The following is a 13,149-nucleotide window of genomic DNA, read 5'->3' as shown; positions in this document are numbered from 1 at the left end:
TTTTATGTCATTTTTTCCCATGAATGCGATCTTTCTGTAAGCGTTCACCGATGTCATGGCGTTGCCACATAAGTCTTGAAGTGTCTATCGAAGCGAGTCAGCACTCGCTTACGGCCACACCACCCTGAGCACGCCCGCTCTCGTCTGATCTCGGAAGCCAAGCAGGGTCGGGCCTGGTTAGTACTTGGATGGGAGACCGCCTGGGAATACCAGGTGCTGTAAGCATTTAATTAATTAAATATTTATTTATGTCATATTTTCCCATGAATGCGTCCTTTCTGTAACCATTTACCGATGTCATTGCGTTGCCACATTAGCCTTGAAGTGTCTCTCGAATCGAGTCAGCACTCGCTTACGGCCACACCACCCTGAGCACGCCCGCTCTCGTCTGATCCCGGAAGCCAAGCAGGGTCGGGCCTGGTTAGTACTTGGATGGGAGACCGCCTGGGAATACCAGGTGCTGTAAGCATTTAATTAATTAATTATTTTTTTTATGTCATTTTTTCCCATGAATGCGTCCTTTCTGTAACCATTTACCGATGTCATTGCGTTGCCACATTAGCCTTGAAGTGTCTCTCGAATCGAGTCAGCACTCGTTTACGGCCACACCACCCTGAGCACGCCCGCTCTCGTCTGATCTCGGAAGCCAAGCAGGGTCGGGCCTGGTTAGTACTTGGATGGGAGACCGCCTGGGAATACCTGGTGCTGTAAGAATTAAATTAATTAATTATTTATGTCATTTTTCCCATGAATGCGTCCTTTCTGTAAGCGTTCTCCCATGGCATGGCGTTGCCACATTAGTTTTGAAGTGTCTCTCGAATCAAGTCAGCACTCGCTTACGGCCACGCCACCCTGAGCACGCCCGCTCTCGTCTGATCTCGTAAGCCAAGCAGGGTCGGGCCTGGTTAGTACTTGGATGGGAGACCGCCTGGGAATACCAGGTGCTCTAAGCATTTAATTAATTAATTATTTTTTTATGTCATTTTTTCCCATGAATGCGATCTTTCTGTAAGCGTTCACTGATGTCATGGCGTTGCCACATAAGTCTTGAAGTGTCTATCGAAGCGAGTCAGCACTCGCTTACGGCCACACCACCCTGAGCACGCCCGCTCTCGTCTGATCTCGGAAGCCAAGCAGGGTCGGGCCTGGTTAGTACTTGGATGGGAGACCGCCTGGGAATACCAGGTGCTCTAAGCATTTAATTAATTAATTATTTTTTTATGTCATTTTTTCCCATGAATGCGATCTTTCTGTAAGCGTTCACTGATGTCATGGCGTTGCCACATAAGTCTTGAAGTGTCTATCGAAGCGAGTCAGCACTCGCTTATGGCCACACCACCCTGAGCAAGCCCGCTCTCGTCTGATCTCGGAAGCCAAGCAGGGTCGGGCCTGGTTAGTACTTGGATGGGAGACCGCCTGGGAATACCAGGTGCTGTAAGCAATTAATTAATTATTTTTTTTATGTCATTTTTTCCCATGAATGCGTCCTTTCTGTAACCATTTACCGATGTCATTGCGTTGCCACATTAGCCTTGAAGTGTCTCTCGAATCGAGTCAGCACTCGTTTACGGTCACACCACCCTGAGCACGCCCGCTCTCGTCTGATCTCGGAAGCCAAGCAGGGTCGGGCCTGGTTAGTACTTGGATGGGAGACCGCCTGGGAATACCTGGTGCTGTAAGAATTAAATTAATTAATTATTTATGTCATTTTTCCCATGAATGCGTCCTTTCTGTAAGCGTTCTCCCATGGCATGGCGTTGCCACATTAGTTTTGAAGTGTCTCTCGAATCAAGTCAGCACTCGCTTACGGCCACGCCACCCTGAGCACGCCCGCTCTCGTCTGATCTCGTAAGCCAAGCAGGGTCGGGCCTGGTTAGTACTTGGATGGGAGACCGCCTGGGAATACCAGGTGCTCTAAGCATTTAATTAATTAATTATTTTTTTATGTCATTTTTTCCCATGAATGCGATCTTTCTGTAAGCGTTCACTGATGTCATGGCGTTGCCACATAAGTCTTGAAGTGTCTATCGAAGCGAGTCAGCACTCGCTTACGGCCACACCACCCTGAGCAAGCCCGCTCTCGTCTGATCTCGGAAGCCAAGCAGGGTCGGGCCTGGTTAGTACTTGGATGGGAGACCGCCTGGGAATACCAGGTGCTGTAAGCATTTAATTAATTAATTATTTTTTTTATGTCCTTTTTTCCCATGAATGCGTCCTTTCTGTAACCATTTACCGATGTCATTGCGTTGCCACATTAGCCTTGAAGTGTCTCTCGAATCGAGTCAGCACTTGTTTACGGTCACACCACCCTGAGCACGCCCGCTCTCGTCTGATCTCGGAAGCCAAGCAGGGTCGGGCCTGGTTAGTACTTGGATGGGAGACCGCCTGGGAATACCTGGTGCTGTAAGAATTTAATTAATTAATTTTTTATGTCATTTTTCCCATGAATGCGTCCTTTCTGAAAGCGTTCTCCCATGGCATGCCGTTGCCACATTAGTTTTGAAGTGTCTCTCGAATCAAGTCCGCACTCGCTTACGGCCACACCACCCTGAGCACGCCCGCTCTCGTCTGATCTCGGAAGCCAAGCAGGGTCGGGCCTGGTTAGTACTTGGATGGGAGATTGCCTGGGAATACCAGGTGCTGTAAGCATTTAATTAATTAAATATTTATTTATGTCATTTTTTCCCATGAATGCGTTATTTCTGTAAGCGTTCACTGATGTCATGGCGTTGCCACATAAGTCTTGAAGTGTCTGTCGATTCGAGTCGGCACTCGCTTACGGCCACACCACCCTGAGCACGCCCGCTCTCGTCTGATCTCGGAAGCCAAGCAGGGTCGGGCCTGGTTAGTACTTGGATGGGAGACCGCCTGGGAATACCAGGTGCTGTAAGCATTTAATTAATTAATTATTTTTTTATGTCATTTTTTCCCATGAATGCGATCTTTCTGTAAGCGTTCACCGATGTCATGGCGTTGCCACATAAGTCTTGAAGTGTCTATCGAAGCGAGTCAGCACTCGCTTACGGCCACACCACCCTGAGCACGCCCGCTCTCGTCTGATCTCGGAAGCCAAGCAGGGTCGGGCCTGGTTAGTACTTGGATGGGAGACCGCCTGGGAATACCAGTTGCTGTATGCATTTAATTAATTAAATATTTATTTATGTCATATTTTCCCATGAATGCGTCCTTTCTGTAACCATTTACCGATGTCATTGCGTTGCCACATTAGCCTTGAAGTGTCTCTCGAATCGAGTCAGCACTCGCTTACGGCCACACCACCCTGAGCACGCCCGCTCTCGTCTGATCCCGGAAGCCAAGCAGGGTCGGGCCTGGTTAGTACTTGGATGGGAGACCGCCTGGGAATACCAGGTGCTGTAAGCATTTAATTAATTAATTATTTTTTTTATGTCATTTTTTCCCATGAATGCATCCTTTCTGTAACCATTTACCGATGTCATTGCGTTGCCACATTAGCCTTGAAGTGTCTCTCGAATCGAGTCAGCACTCGTTTACGGCCACACCACCCTGAGCACGCCCGCTCTCGTCTGATCTCGGAAGCCAAGCAGGGTCGGGCCTGGTTAGTACTTGGATGGGAGACCGCCTGGGAATACCTGGTGCTGTAAGAATTAAATTAGTTAATTATTTATGTCATTTTTCCCATGAATGCGTCCTTTCTGTAAGCGTTCTCCCATGGCATGGCGTTGCCACATTAGTTTTGAAGTGTCTCTCGAATCAAGTCAGCACTCGCTTACGGCCACGCCACCCTGAGCACGCCCGCTCTCGTCTGATCTCGTAAGCCAAGCAGGGTCGGGCCTGGTTAGTACTTGGATGGGAGACCGCCTGGGAATACCAGGTGCTCTAAGCATTTAATTAATTAATTATTTTTTTATGTCATTTTTTCCCATGAATGCGATCTTTCTGTAAGCGTTCACTGATGTCATGGCGTTGCCACATAAGTCTTGAAGTGTCTATCGAAGCGAGTCAGCACTCGCTTACGGCCACACCACCCTGAGCACGCCCGCTCTCGTCTGATCTCGGAAGCCAAGCAGAGTCGGGCCTGGTTAGTACTTGGATGGGAGACCGCCTGGGAATACCAGGTGCTGTAAGCATTTAATTAATTAATTATTTTTTTATGTCATTTTTTCCCATGAATGCGTCCTTTCTGTAACCATTTACCGATGTCATTGCGTTGTCACATTAGCCTTGAAGTGTCTCTCGAATCGAGTCAGAACTCGTTTACGGCCACACCACCCTGAGCACGCCCGCTCTCGTCTGATCTCGGAAGCCAAGCAGGGTCGGGCCTGGTTAGTACTTGGATGGGAGACCGCCTGGGAATACCTGGTGCTGTAAGAATTTAATTAATTAATTTTTTATGTCATTTTTCCCATGAATGCGTCCTTTCTGTAAGCGTTCTCCCATGGCATGCCGTTGCCACATTAGTTTTGAAGTGTCTCTCGAATCAAGTATGCACTCGCTTACGGCCACACCACCCTGAGCACGCCCGCTCTCGTCTGATCTCGGAAGCCAAGCAGGGTCGGGCCTGGTTAGTACTTGGATGGGAGATTGCCTGGGAATACCAGGTGCTGTAAGCATTTAATTAATTAAATATTTATTTATGTCATTTTTTCCCATGAATGCGTTCTTTCTGTAAGCGTTCACTGATGTCATGGCGTTGCCACATAAGTCTTGAAGTGTCTGTCGATTCGAGTCGGCACTCGCTTACGGCCACACCACCCTGAGCACGCCCGCTCTCGTCTGATCTCGGAAGCCAAGCAGTGTCGGGCCTGGTTAGTACTTGGATGGGAGACCGCCTGGGAATGGCTCATGACCCCTGCAAGTACATATTGCTCAACCCTGGGATCGATCGAAAGTGATCAAAACGGATGGTGTCAACTACTGAAGTGTTGTTTATATAAATTGTACATTTACAGGCCTAATTTATTAAAATCCACTAATCTGTTGAATGTTTTGTTTATTATTTTCATAGGTTGAGTTGATGTAGCTGGTGATGAGATTCATATAGTCAAGTGAAAAAGTGTGCAAGTGTTACATTTTTTGGGCTGAATTAGGAAAGGTTGTACTGTATTAATTTACTCTCACTTTGTCTGGAAGACTTTTAATTGCTTAAATGTTTTTTTTACACTATCCCACCCCTTCTGAAACCCAAGCATACAGTACAGAGACTCCAACACACTTGAAATACCTTTACAACTTTTATTTTTCACCCAGAATGTGTTTCATTTAAAAAGCAATGCATGAAAACACAAGTAAACAAGATCTGTTTAGTTTAAAGGTCTCTCACCACAACAAGGTACAGATCTACGAGCTAGAACACGAGACAGGATGAGAGACAAACATTTACTACCATTTGCAAACATTTAGTTAAACATGGAGCTGACAGACATACAAACATCACAAGGACACGCACACATAAATAACATTAATAAGAATCAAAAACACTTAAAGGTGTAACAGAGGATTTTCTCGAATTTTAGAAAAGAACCACCTTCTCCACTTTTAAAAAAAAATGCAATTGCGCAACACTCCTGATTGACAACTAAGAGGACCAATAGTCTTGATGATCCACCTGGAAAAAGAAAATCCTCTGCAATACCTTTAACAATTAAAAACACAAACTTGTACTTAAGATAAAAATTAACAATTGGTTTGTACAGGCCAAAGCCCGGTTTATCCAAACAGGATTATCCAAAAACTCAGATCACCAATCAACAAATAAAGGCTCAAGCAATTCCTGTCTGTTACATTTTTTTGTGTGTTTCCTTTGGCAAACTTTGGTTAAACATAAGCAGACAAAGACATACAAACATCACAAAGATATGAAGCTGACAAAGACAAACAAACAACACGCATGACAAAAACACAGATTATCTGAACATGAACAACCACTAAAGGGTATGTAAACTGATTGTGTTAGGTCGGAACTGATTAAAGTTAAAATTAATGAGGTTAGATTGGCCTTGATATCGAACATAGGCCAGAACATGTTTGTATAAAAAAAAAGATACTACAAAGTGCACTTTAACAGCAACATAAATCATAATAAAAACAAATACAAGAACATTCTTAAGCAAAACTGTAAAGTGCATTTTTTTTACTTTTGAACTATATAAATAAATAGATTGTACTTGCTGAAGCCTTAAACAAACAAACAAACAAACAAACAAGCCTTTTTCTCTCTCCTACAGATGGCACAGGAGAAGTGGCATCACACAGGTAAGTTATTTACACAGTTATTTATAGTTATTTACACAGTTCTCCTCTTTTCTAACTCGTACACCACATTGTCAAACCCAGATGTTGTGGATTTCCCAGTGTATGGACAGTAGGAAAATATCTTCTGGGTGCTTTCAGCCACTTTGTCCTTGGAAGGTGTGTACCTCTTCCACTGTCCACCACAATTAGCCATGTGGCAAGCCCCACATGGCTGCAAGGACTTATTCGGCATGAATGCCTTGACTGTTGGTGCTGGAGGTACAAAGCTCCTGGCTGCACGATGGCCCACGAAACAAGACGGGGGAACCTGCGGCTGTGCGGGGAAAACCAGCAGTATGGGTGCTGACGATACGGGGTGATCCATAGGTGGGCACAGCAGGCTTTGGCCGGAGGTGGGTGGACGCAGCAGGCCTTGGCAGAATGGTGGTGGGCACAGCAGGCTTTGGCCGAGTGGAGGAGGACGACGCCATGGGCTGAACGGGCTGGTTCACAGAAGACACAGGCTTTGGCTCTTCAACAAATAATCTGGAAATATAAAATAAACATGTAATGAGTATTGATATGACATGTGTGCTATTTGCTCTCCACAGCCAACAGGTGAAACAAAGTGCTTTTGACAACTTACCCCCGCTTCTCACCACGCCTTTTTCCAGCCTCGTGATGAACGTGCTGGTATTGGACCTGAGGCCGGTCTGGCGTTGTGAGGGATGTTGGCAGCACAGGAGCTTCCGGGAACGGTGCATCAGACAGCACTTTCAGGTGAGGCATCACCTTCAACAGTACCATCACCCCGTAGTTGGCATTTTTCTCCTCCGTGGCAGTGAAGGTCGAAAAGGACTTGGCGTTCAAGTTGGGCAGTGGAGTGGGGAGACCGCCGAGGATGGGGTTGTCTCGGACTCACTCTGCAATCCTCTTATACTGTCCCTTCAAAGAAGCCGTGACCTGGCTGGGGGAGGTTAGCTGATTGTCCGGTGCTCGGTTCTTCAGCATCTTGGAGGAGGAGGTAGAGCAGTCGACTGTCCTCGGTCACATGTGCTGCCTGAGCGTACCTCATGCAGCAAACTTGGTCTTCTGGGCTGTTCTGAATCCGTTGTCACTGAAAATGATATCATGACATTTTGTGTAGGTGTGTTACATGTTTAATTATCCATTTCATCATAGGTTTCAACTGTTATTGAACTCACCGACAGCAGTTGTTGTCCTCGTACACAACCTTTGGAGCAGGAGCGTTGGCACGGCAAAAGCTGGCGACCAGACCTCTGGCCATGTGTGCGTAACACCGCTCGGACCCGGACTCCACCACCACCGTGGTCAAGAACTGACCCCACTCATTCAGCATGCTGGTGACGTACTGCATGGTGCCCTGGCCGTCGTTGTAGATCTTCCCTTGAGAATCTATAAAAACAATGCAGAACATTCATTATGTGGTATTTTAACAGTCAGTCTGTTCCATATGATCACATTGATCATTGACAAGTTTACACTTCTAAAGCATATTTACACAGTGAATTTAAACTCCACACTGTTGTAACAACATCTCTATGGTCTTAAGAAGTGAGTCTGATCACGTTTTTGAAGAATTTCCAGGGATTTTTAGGTCATTTCATCGGCGACTGGCAGCTCATTAATTCATTTTCAGTGCATTCGTTTAATATAAAATATATATTATTTAATATAACCATATTTAAGCTTTACATTTCGAGTCCACAAAGTAATAATACATTTGTCAAGGTCTCAACATGTAAAATCAATAATCTGGTCGCATTTTAAACGCATTTCAGATATCAAACTTAGCTATTTTAATGTAAACAAGTGGTGCTAGCCTAGTCAATCGGTGGTGTCAGTACGGCGCTAACGAGATATTATCATGTAAAACCTTGAATATCAGGCAAATTATCAAAAAACATATCGTGTTTCATTCACTACTTGGCACACAAACATAACAAACGTACCTGTGTGAGTAAATAAACACAGTCGAATCGCTCCTCAATGACACCGACTCCAATGTGAATATTTACCAGTCCTGAATAAATTAGATGACGTTTTCCGATCCTCGCTCAATGATTGGTCCGTTGAGCGCGAGCTCTGCTCAGCATTGCTCAACCATTGGCTGTCGCTGCTCAGCATTGCTCAACCATTGGCTGATCGCTGCTCAGCTCTGCTCAACCATTGGACGGCTGACGATCGCTTAGGTACTTGGAGGGGAACTTGCTTGGGAATACCAGGTGCTGTAAGCATTTATATTAATAAATTATTTTTTTATGTCATTTTTTCCCATGAATGCGACCTTTCTGTAAGCGTTCACTGATGTCATGGCGTTGCCACATAAGTCTTGAAGTGTCTATCGAAGCGAGTCAGCACTCGCTTACGGCCACACCACCCTGAGCACGCCCGCTCTCGTCTGATCTCGGAAGCCAAGCAGGGTCGGGCCTGGTTAGTACTTGGATGGGAGACCGCCTGGGAATACCAGGTGCTGTAAGCATTTAATTAATTAATAATTTTTTTTATGTCATTTTTTCCCATGAATGCGTCCTTTCTGTAACCATTTACCGATGTCATTGCGTTGCCACATTAGCCTTGAAGTGTCTCTCGAATCGAGTCAGCACTCGTTTACGGCCACACCACCCTGAGCACGCCCGCTCTCGTCTGATCTCGGAAGCCAAGCAGGGTCGGGCCTGGTTAGTACTTGGATGGGAGACCGCCTGGGAACACCTGGTGCTGTAAGAATTTAATTAATTAATTTTTTATGTCATTTTTCCCATGAATGCGTCCTTTCTGTAAGCGTTCTCCCATGGCATGCCGTTGCCACATTAGTTTTGAAGTGTCTCTCGAATCAAGTCCGCACTCGCTTACGGCCACACCACCCTGAGCACGCCCGCTCTCGTCTGATCTCGGAAGCCAAGCAGGGTCGGGCCTGGTTAGTACTTGGATGGGAGATTGCCTGGGAATACCAGGTGCTGTAAGCATTTAATTAATTAAATATTTATTTATGTCATTTATTCCCATGAATGCGTTCTTTCTGTAAGCGTTCACTGATGTCATGGCGTTGCCACATAAGTCTTGAAGTGTCTGTCGATTCGAGTCGGCACTCGCTTACGGCCACACCACCCTGAGCACGCCCGCTCTCGTCTGATCTCGGAAGCCAAGCAGGGTCGGGCCTGGTTAGTACTTGGATGGGAGACCGCCTGGGAATACCAGGTGCTGTAAGCATTTAATTAATTAATAATTTTTTTTATGTCATTTTTTCCCATGAATGCGTCCTTTCTGCAACCATTTACCGATGTCATTGCGTTGCCACATTAGCCTTGAAGTGTCTCTCGAATCGAGTCAGCACTCGCTTACGGCCACACCACCCTGAGCACGCCCGCTCTCGTCTGATCTCGGAAGCCAAGCAGGGTCGGGCCTGGTTAGTACTTGGATGGGAGACCGCCTGGGAATACCAGGTTCTGTAAGCATTTATATTAATAAATTATTTTTTATGTCATTTTTTCCCATGAATGCGACCTTTCTGTAAGCGTTCACTGATGTCATGGCGTTGCCACATAAGTCTTGAAGTGTCTATCGAAGCGAGTCAGCACTCGCTTACGGCCACACCACCCTGAGCACGCCCGCTCTCGTCTGATCTCGGAAGCCAAGCAGGGTCGGGCCTGGTTAGTACTTGGATGGGAGACCGCCTGGGAATACCAGGTGCTGTAAGCATTTAATTAATTAATTATTTTTTTTATGTCATTTTTTCCCATGAATGCGTCCTTTCTGTAACCATTTACCGATGTCATTGCGTTGCCACATTAGCCTTGAAGTGTCTCTCGAATCGAGTCAGCACTCGCTTACGGCCACACCACCCTGAGCACGCCCGCTCTCGTCTGATCTCGTAAGCCAAGCAGGGTCGGGCCTGGTTAGTACTTGGATGGGAGACCTCCTGGGAATACCAGGTGCTGTAAGCATTTAATTAATTAATTATTTTTTTATGTCATTTTTTCCCATGAATGCGATCTTTCTGTAAGCGTTCACTGATGTCATGGCGTTGCCACATAAGTCTTGAAGTGTCTATCGAAGCGAGTCAGCACTCGCTTACGGCCACACCACCCTGAGCACGCCCGCTCTCGTCTGATCTCGGAAGCCAAGCAGGGTCGGGCCTGGTTAGTACTTGGATGGGAGACCGCCTGGGAATACCAGGTGCTGTAAGCATTTAATTAATTAATTATTTTTTTTATATCATTTTTTCCCATGAATGCGTCCTTTCTGTAACCATTTACCGATGTCATTGCGTTGCCACATTAGCCTTGAAGTGTCTCTCGAATCGAGTCAGCACTCGTTTACGGCCACACCACCCTGAGCACGCCCGCTCTCGTCTGATCTCGGAAGCCAAGCAGGGTCGGGCCTGGTTAGTACTTGGATGGGAGACCGCCTGGGAATACCAGGTGCTGTAAGCATTTAATTAATTAAATATTTATTTATGTCATTTTTTCCCATGAATGCGTTCTTTCTGTAAGCGTTCACTGATGTCATGGCGTTGCCACATAAGTCTTGAAGTGTCTGTCGATTCGAGTCTGCACTCGCTTACGGCCACACCACCCTGAGCACGCCCGCTCTCGTCTGATCTCGGAAGCCAAGCAGGGTCGGGCCTGGTTAGTACTTGGATGGGAGACCGCCTGGGAATACCAGGTGCTGTAAGCATTTAATTAATTAAATATTTATTTATGTCATATTTTCCCATGAATGCGTCCTTTCTGTAAGCGTTCTCCCATGGCATGGCGTTGCCACATTAGTTTTGAAGTGTCTCTCGAATCGAGTCTGCACTCGCTTACGGCCACACCACCCTGAGCACGCCCGCTCTCGTCTCATCTCGGAAGCCAAGCAGGGTCGGTCCTGGTTAGTACTTGGATGGGAGACCGCCTGGGAATACCAGGTGCTGTAAGCATTTAATTAATTAATAATTTTTTTTATGTCATTTTTTCCCATGAATGCGTCCTTTCTGTAACCATTTACCGATGTCATTGCATTGCCACATTAGCCTTGAAGTGTCTCTCGAATCGAGTCAGCACTCGCTTACGGCCACACCACCCTGAGCACGCCCGCTCTCGTCTGATCTCGGAAGCCAAGCAGGGTCGGGCCTGGTTAGTACTTGGATGGGAGACCGCCTGGGAATACCAGGTGCTGTAAGCATTTAATTAATTAATTATTTTTTTATGTCATTTTTTCCCATGAATGCGATCTTTCTGTAAGCGTTCACTGATGTCATGGCGTTGCCACATAAGTCTTGAAGTGTCTTTCGAAGCGAGTCAGCACTCGCTTACGGCCACACCACCCTGAGCACGCCCGCTCTCGTCTGATCTCGGAAGCCAAGCAGGGTCGGGCCTGGTTAGTACTTGGATGGGAGACCGCCTGGGAATACCAGGTGCTGTAAGCATTTAATTAATTAATTATTTTTTTTATGTCATTTTTTCCCATGAATGCGTCCTTTCTGTAACCATTTACCGATGTCATTGCGTTGCCACATTAGCCTTGAAGTGTCTCTCGAATCGAGTCAGCACTCGTTTACGGCCACACCACCCTGAGCACGCCCGCTCTCGTCTGATCTCGGAAGCCAAGCAGGGTCGGGCCTGGTTAGTACTTGGATGGGAGACCGCCTGGGAATACCAGGTGCTGTAAGCATTTAATTAATTAATTATTTTTTTTATGTCATTTTTTCCCATGAATGCGTCCTTTCTGTAACCATTTACCGATGTCATTGCGTTGCCACATTAGCCTTGAAGTGTCTCTCGAATCGAGTCAGCACTCGTTTACGGCCACAACACCCTGAGCACGCCCGCTCTCGTCTGATCTCGGAAGCCAAGCAGGGTCGGGCCTGGTTAGTACTTGGATGGGAGACCGCCTGGGAATACCTGGTGCTGTAAGAATTAAATTAATTAATTATTTATGTCATTTTTCCCATGAATGCGTCCTTTCTGTAAGCGTTCTCCCATGGCATGGCGTTGCCACATTAGTTTTGAAGTGTCTCTCGAATCAAGTCAGCACTCGCTTACGGCCACGCCACCCTGAGCACGCCCGCTCTCGTCTGATCTCGTAAGCCAAGCAGGGTCGGGCCTGGTTAGTACTTGGATGGGAGACCGCCTGGGAATACCAGGTGCTGTAAGCATTTAATTAATTAATTATTTTTTTATGTCATTTTTTCCCATGAATGCGATCTTTCTGTAAGCGTTCACTGATGTCATGGCGTTGCCACATAAGTCTTGAAGTGTCTATCGAAGCGAGTCAGCACTCGCTTACGGCCACACCACCCTAAGCACGCCCGCTCTCGTCTGATCTCGGAAGCCAAGCAGGGTCGGGCCTGGTTAGTACTTGGATGGGAGACCGCCTAGGAATACCAGGTGCTGTAAGCATTTAATTAATTAATTATTTTTTTATGTCATTTTTTCCCATGAATGCGTCCTTTCTGTAACCATTTACCGATGTCATTGCGTTGCCACATTAGCCTTGAAGTGTCTCTCGAATCGAGTCAGCACTCGCTTACGGCCACACCACCCTGAGCACGCCCGCTCTCGTCTGATCTCGGAAGCCAAGCAGGGTCGGGCCTGGTTAGTACTTGGATGGGAGACCGCCTGGGAATACCAGGTGCTGTAAGCATTTAATTAATTAATTATTTTTTTATGTCATTTTTTCCCATGAATGCGATCTTTCTGTAAGCGTTCACTGATGTCATGTCGTTGCCACATAAGTCTTGAAGTGTCTATCGAAGCGAGTCAGCACTCGCTTACGGCCACACCACCCTGAGCACGCCCGCTCTCGTCTGATCTCGGAAGCCAAGCAGGGTCGGGCCTGGTTAGTACTTGGATGGGAGACCGCCTGGGAATACCAGGTGCTGTAAGCATTTAATTAATTAAATATTTATTTATGTCATATTTTCCCATGAAT

At 46.4% G+C, this 13,149-nt stretch overlaps 24 non-coding genes and 14 pseudogenes across 24 annotated transcripts; all 38 read left to right on the top strand.

Annotated features, from left to right (window-relative positions):
• Window positions 1-106: 106 nt before the first annotated feature.
• Window positions 107-225, top strand: LOC135754377 (5S ribosomal RNA). Its single transcript, XR_010534321.2, has one exon. It is a non-coding gene; the product is annotated as a 5S ribosomal RNA (ribosomal RNA).
• Window positions 226-350: 125 nt separating this feature from the next.
• On the top strand, window positions 351-469 carry LOC135754001 (5S ribosomal RNA). Its single transcript, XR_010533953.2, has one exon. It is a non-coding gene; the product is annotated as a 5S ribosomal RNA (ribosomal RNA).
• Window positions 470-595: 126 nt separating this feature from the next.
• LOC135755434 (5S ribosomal RNA) lies at window positions 596-714 on the top strand. The gene has a single exon (XR_010535340.2). It is a non-coding gene; the product is annotated as a 5S ribosomal RNA (ribosomal RNA).
• Window positions 715-834: 120 nt separating this feature from the next.
• Window positions 835-953, top strand: LOC135754002 (5S ribosomal RNA; annotated as a pseudogene).
• Window positions 954-1,078: 125 nt separating this feature from the next.
• LOC135756201 (5S ribosomal RNA) lies at window positions 1,079-1,197 on the top strand (annotated as a pseudogene).
• Window positions 1,198-1,322: 125 nt separating this feature from the next.
• LOC135756882 (5S ribosomal RNA) lies at window positions 1,323-1,441 on the top strand. Its single transcript, XR_012337649.1, has one exon. It is a non-coding gene; the product is annotated as a 5S ribosomal RNA (ribosomal RNA).
• Window positions 1,442-1,563: 122 nt separating this feature from the next.
• LOC135756990 (5S ribosomal RNA) lies at window positions 1,564-1,682 on the top strand (annotated as a pseudogene).
• Window positions 1,683-1,802: 120 nt separating this feature from the next.
• On the top strand, window positions 1,803-1,921 carry LOC135754511 (5S ribosomal RNA; annotated as a pseudogene).
• Window positions 1,922-2,046: 125 nt separating this feature from the next.
• Window positions 2,047-2,165, top strand: LOC135755182 (5S ribosomal RNA). Its single transcript, XR_010535099.2, has one exon. It is a non-coding gene; the product is annotated as a 5S ribosomal RNA (ribosomal RNA).
• Window positions 2,166-2,291: 126 nt separating this feature from the next.
• LOC135756039 (5S ribosomal RNA) lies at window positions 2,292-2,410 on the top strand (annotated as a pseudogene).
• A 120-nt stretch (window positions 2,411-2,530) lies between these two features.
• On the top strand, window positions 2,531-2,649 carry LOC135754534 (5S ribosomal RNA; annotated as a pseudogene).
• A 125-nt stretch (window positions 2,650-2,774) lies between these two features.
• Window positions 2,775-2,893, top strand: LOC135756998 (5S ribosomal RNA). The gene has a single exon (XR_012337538.1). It is a non-coding gene; the product is annotated as a 5S ribosomal RNA (ribosomal RNA).
• Window positions 2,894-3,018: 125 nt separating this feature from the next.
• LOC135754003 (5S ribosomal RNA) lies at window positions 3,019-3,137 on the top strand (annotated as a pseudogene).
• A 125-nt stretch (window positions 3,138-3,262) lies between these two features.
• Window positions 3,263-3,381, top strand: LOC135755622 (5S ribosomal RNA). The gene has a single exon (XR_010535524.2). It is a non-coding gene; the product is annotated as a 5S ribosomal RNA (ribosomal RNA).
• Window positions 3,382-3,507: 126 nt separating this feature from the next.
• On the top strand, window positions 3,508-3,626 carry LOC135754004 (5S ribosomal RNA). Its single transcript, XR_010533956.2, has one exon. It is a non-coding gene; the product is annotated as a 5S ribosomal RNA (ribosomal RNA).
• Window positions 3,627-3,746: 120 nt separating this feature from the next.
• On the top strand, window positions 3,747-3,865 carry LOC135754005 (5S ribosomal RNA; annotated as a pseudogene).
• Window positions 3,866-3,990: 125 nt separating this feature from the next.
• Window positions 3,991-4,109, top strand: LOC135754006 (5S ribosomal RNA). The gene has a single exon (XR_010533958.2). It is a non-coding gene; the product is annotated as a 5S ribosomal RNA (ribosomal RNA).
• A 125-nt stretch (window positions 4,110-4,234) lies between these two features.
• On the top strand, window positions 4,235-4,353 carry LOC135755938 (5S ribosomal RNA). The gene has a single exon (XR_010535832.2). It is a non-coding gene; the product is annotated as a 5S ribosomal RNA (ribosomal RNA).
• Window positions 4,354-4,473: 120 nt separating this feature from the next.
• On the top strand, window positions 4,474-4,592 carry LOC135754871 (5S ribosomal RNA; annotated as a pseudogene).
• Window positions 4,593-8,597: 4,005 nt separating this feature from the next.
• Window positions 8,598-8,716, top strand: LOC135723194 (5S ribosomal RNA). The gene has a single exon (XR_010522903.1). It is a non-coding gene; the product is annotated as a 5S ribosomal RNA (ribosomal RNA).
• A 126-nt stretch (window positions 8,717-8,842) lies between these two features.
• LOC135725191 (5S ribosomal RNA) lies at window positions 8,843-8,961 on the top strand. Its single transcript, XR_010524836.1, has one exon. It is a non-coding gene; the product is annotated as a 5S ribosomal RNA (ribosomal RNA).
• A 120-nt stretch (window positions 8,962-9,081) lies between these two features.
• Window positions 9,082-9,200, top strand: LOC135725498 (5S ribosomal RNA; annotated as a pseudogene).
• Window positions 9,201-9,325: 125 nt separating this feature from the next.
• LOC135723193 (5S ribosomal RNA) lies at window positions 9,326-9,444 on the top strand. Its single transcript, XR_010522902.1, has one exon. It is a non-coding gene; the product is annotated as a 5S ribosomal RNA (ribosomal RNA).
• Window positions 9,445-9,570: 126 nt separating this feature from the next.
• On the top strand, window positions 9,571-9,689 carry LOC135724439 (5S ribosomal RNA). The gene has a single exon (XR_010524104.1). It is a non-coding gene; the product is annotated as a 5S ribosomal RNA (ribosomal RNA).
• A 125-nt stretch (window positions 9,690-9,814) lies between these two features.
• Window positions 9,815-9,933, top strand: LOC135723192 (5S ribosomal RNA). Its single transcript, XR_010522901.1, has one exon. It is a non-coding gene; the product is annotated as a 5S ribosomal RNA (ribosomal RNA).
• Window positions 9,934-10,059: 126 nt separating this feature from the next.
• On the top strand, window positions 10,060-10,178 carry LOC135724299 (5S ribosomal RNA). The gene has a single exon (XR_010523967.1). It is a non-coding gene; the product is annotated as a 5S ribosomal RNA (ribosomal RNA).
• A 125-nt stretch (window positions 10,179-10,303) lies between these two features.
• LOC135723190 (5S ribosomal RNA) lies at window positions 10,304-10,422 on the top strand. Its single transcript, XR_010522899.1, has one exon. It is a non-coding gene; the product is annotated as a 5S ribosomal RNA (ribosomal RNA).
• Window positions 10,423-10,548: 126 nt separating this feature from the next.
• LOC135723539 (5S ribosomal RNA) lies at window positions 10,549-10,667 on the top strand. Its single transcript, XR_010523240.1, has one exon. It is a non-coding gene; the product is annotated as a 5S ribosomal RNA (ribosomal RNA).
• Window positions 10,668-10,792: 125 nt separating this feature from the next.
• On the top strand, window positions 10,793-10,911 carry LOC135723189 (5S ribosomal RNA). The gene has a single exon (XR_010522898.1). It is a non-coding gene; the product is annotated as a 5S ribosomal RNA (ribosomal RNA).
• A 125-nt stretch (window positions 10,912-11,036) lies between these two features.
• On the top strand, window positions 11,037-11,155 carry LOC135726316 (5S ribosomal RNA; annotated as a pseudogene).
• Window positions 11,156-11,281: 126 nt separating this feature from the next.
• LOC135723188 (5S ribosomal RNA) lies at window positions 11,282-11,400 on the top strand. The gene has a single exon (XR_010522897.1). It is a non-coding gene; the product is annotated as a 5S ribosomal RNA (ribosomal RNA).
• A 125-nt stretch (window positions 11,401-11,525) lies between these two features.
• Window positions 11,526-11,644, top strand: LOC135723187 (5S ribosomal RNA). Its single transcript, XR_010522896.1, has one exon. It is a non-coding gene; the product is annotated as a 5S ribosomal RNA (ribosomal RNA).
• A 126-nt stretch (window positions 11,645-11,770) lies between these two features.
• On the top strand, window positions 11,771-11,889 carry LOC135723538 (5S ribosomal RNA). The gene has a single exon (XR_010523239.1). It is a non-coding gene; the product is annotated as a 5S ribosomal RNA (ribosomal RNA).
• Window positions 11,890-12,015: 126 nt separating this feature from the next.
• On the top strand, window positions 12,016-12,134 carry LOC135726127 (5S ribosomal RNA; annotated as a pseudogene).
• A 120-nt stretch (window positions 12,135-12,254) lies between these two features.
• LOC135725721 (5S ribosomal RNA) lies at window positions 12,255-12,373 on the top strand (annotated as a pseudogene).
• A 125-nt stretch (window positions 12,374-12,498) lies between these two features.
• LOC135725531 (5S ribosomal RNA) lies at window positions 12,499-12,617 on the top strand (annotated as a pseudogene).
• Window positions 12,618-12,742: 125 nt separating this feature from the next.
• Window positions 12,743-12,861, top strand: LOC135723185 (5S ribosomal RNA). The gene has a single exon (XR_010522895.1). It is a non-coding gene; the product is annotated as a 5S ribosomal RNA (ribosomal RNA).
• A 125-nt stretch (window positions 12,862-12,986) lies between these two features.
• On the top strand, window positions 12,987-13,105 carry LOC135723184 (5S ribosomal RNA). Its single transcript, XR_010522894.1, has one exon. It is a non-coding gene; the product is annotated as a 5S ribosomal RNA (ribosomal RNA).
• The last annotated feature ends 44 nt before the right edge of the window (window positions 13,106-13,149 follow it).

The sequence above is a fragment of the Paramisgurnus dabryanus genome, chromosome 9, assembly GCF_030506205.2.
Source record: "Paramisgurnus dabryanus chromosome 9, PD_genome_1.1, whole genome shotgun sequence".
Classification (NCBI taxonomy): domain Eukaryota; kingdom Metazoa; phylum Chordata; class Actinopteri; order Cypriniformes; family Cobitidae; genus Paramisgurnus; species Paramisgurnus dabryanus.
The sequence above is the reverse complement of the archived record's forward strand: the minus strand, read 5'-3'. Positions and strand labels throughout refer to the sequence as shown.